Raw genomic sequence first — 2,687 nt, forward strand, 5'->3', positions numbered from 1 at the left:
GACATCACTCTTCTGCAGGCTTTTCTTTCTGTGTCAGCGTGTCCATCGAGAGAGAGAGAGAGAGAGAGAGAGAGAGAGAGAGAGAGAGAGAGAGAGAGAGAGAGAGAGAGAGAGAGAGAGAGAGAGAGAGAGAGAGAGAGAGAGAGAGAGAGAGAGAGAGAGAGAGAGAGAGAGAGAGAGAGAGAGAGAGAGAGAGAGAGAGAGAGAGAGAGAGAGAGAGAGAGAGAGAGGGAGGCTCTGTTGTGCCGTCCTCAACGCCGGCGTCTAACCTAACATATCGGTGCATAAAGCTGCAGTGTCTGAGAGATTAACATCTCCCTGGTGGTGCACTGTGTAACATGGCCACCCATGGCCACCATTGTAAACACACACACACACACCGCCCTTATCGGCCTATCACAACAATTCGCCCACTTCCTGTCTGCCAGAAGCTGTAAACATTGAGGTGAGATTGCCGCGGTCCTCAAGACCTTAAAGGGGCAGACGTTTGCTTAGAGTGGATGTTCCGAGCGTCGGGCAGAGATCCTGGTGGATCTTGGGATCTCACAGGATGCATCATGGGAATAGATACCAGCTCTGCAGTGGCAAGTCTGGGTAGGCCCCAAACACCCAGAAGATGTGATTGGCCGCCCCAGAGTGCCTTAAGAGGCTAGCTGCAGTATCCAGCTTCCATTGATGCTAGCGGTCCGTTGAGAGGGGGTTCTGCCTGGCTGAGATCGTGTCAGAGGCCGTGTTTCTCCAGAGGACTCAACCCCTATTTCCTCTCCCTCTTCCTCCCTCCTCTCCCTCCCCCACTCCCACCTCTCCCCCCCCCCCCCCCCCCCCCCCTCCTCCCTCCTCTTTTATCTCTCTGTCTCGACAGCCACGAGGATGGGACTTAGCTCTTCGCTCATTTCACAAACATTCCACTGCAGGCTGTTTTGAAAGGGGCTGCATTGTGTTTCGCTACAGGTGCTCAGAGACCTCCTCCCTCCCCTCCTCCCCCGCCTTATCTCGTCTCATCTCCGTCCTCAACCAACGACTCCTCGTCACAGGAGAGCAGTAATCCAACTTCCTACCACTGTCGGGTTTCAACACGGCACCCGAAATACCAAAACACCGCCTTTACGTTGTGCACACACCGTGTCCGAGCACAGCTCTCATGAAAGCCCGTCAGCGCCCCGAGTATCCAACCCGTGTCCCGCCACGAGCCTTCACTCTACGGACTTCTCTTTACTATTTAGTCACAGCTGCTCACGTGGACGAGACTCGTCATGAGCAAAAAGTAATCTGTGCGGATAAACTGCGATGGAAAGAAGCCATATTAAAACAATGGCGTTGCGCGGCACCGCGCAACACAACATGATGTAGACACATGATTTAATATATAGGTGTAACGCCTTTGATTGCCATTTCTGAGCTCACATTAAATAATAAAATAATAACAATCAAAAAATGTTAATAATGATAAAACACTGTTGTGCTAATTGTTTCTTATTATGCATAAAATCCATATTGATCACATTTGAATTATTGATGACCTCTTATCCTTTCTACTTTTTTAAATTTCTTAGTAGGCTACCATATTAAGCGCTATATAAATGTAATTTATTATTATTATTAATTAAATTATGACACTAATTTACAATAGCTCCCAGAGAGGAAAAAAAACGATGTATTTCGTCCCATGTCTCTCCCGTCTCCCTCCCTCTCTATTCTCTCCCTCTCTGGTTTCTCCCTCTCTGCTCTCTCACTCTCTGGTCTCTCCCTCTCTGTTCTCTCCTTCTCTGGTCTCTCCCTCTCTGTTCTCTCTCTTTGTTCTCTCTATCTCTTATCCCTCCTTCTCTCTAAGTCAGTCCTGGCCTCTCCCCTCTGGTGTCTCCTCCATCCTCCTCTGTTCATGTATATACTTCTCAAACCCTTGAGATCCTCAGAGCAGAACGTTCTTTCAGCTCTGAGGCGTCGGGCTGACAGCTCAGAGATGACAGGTTTCAGTCCGTCTCGTTACCCTGACAGCGTAACCATTATACCTGAACACGTCGAAGGGAACCATCGTTTATTTCACAATGACTCGTACACCACAACACCACGGCTGCCAAGAGCATCTGAACTGGGGTGTTGAAAGGTATTTCTGTCTTTGACCGTTAATATTTTAGCATGAGGTTGCGTTAGAAAAAACGTCTTAATTTGAAAATGTTGCCACACAACAAACACGGTTTGCCTTTTAACGTATCTGAGATGTCAGTCCTTCAGAATGTTTGATGGAAGGCAGACCACAGCTGGAATGTTGGAAAGAACTGTGGAATGGGACCCACACACACATGTACACACATGCATACCCACCCACCCGCCCGCACGCACGCACGCACGCACGCACGCACACACACACACACACACACACACACACACACACACACACACACACACACACACACACACACACACAGGGACGTCCCTAGGAATTATGGGCCCCCTGACAGAATTCAGTTATGGAATTCAAATTATATATAGCCTACATTTTTAATGTCATATATTCATTCACATTTTATAATCATTAAATACTGGGTCAAAATTGGGTAGTCATTATAAGCAGAAGAAAATGAATAACAACTGAATAAAAACATGATAAACCTACCTACTACTTCACTAGATAGTTAGTTAGTAGCTATTTAGTTACACATTTACCTGGGTTGTAGCTATAGACAGAA

Source organism: Gadus morhua, chromosome 10 (assembly GCF_902167405.1).
Source record: "Gadus morhua chromosome 10, gadMor3.0, whole genome shotgun sequence".
Classification (NCBI taxonomy): domain Eukaryota; kingdom Metazoa; phylum Chordata; class Actinopteri; order Gadiformes; family Gadidae; genus Gadus; species Gadus morhua.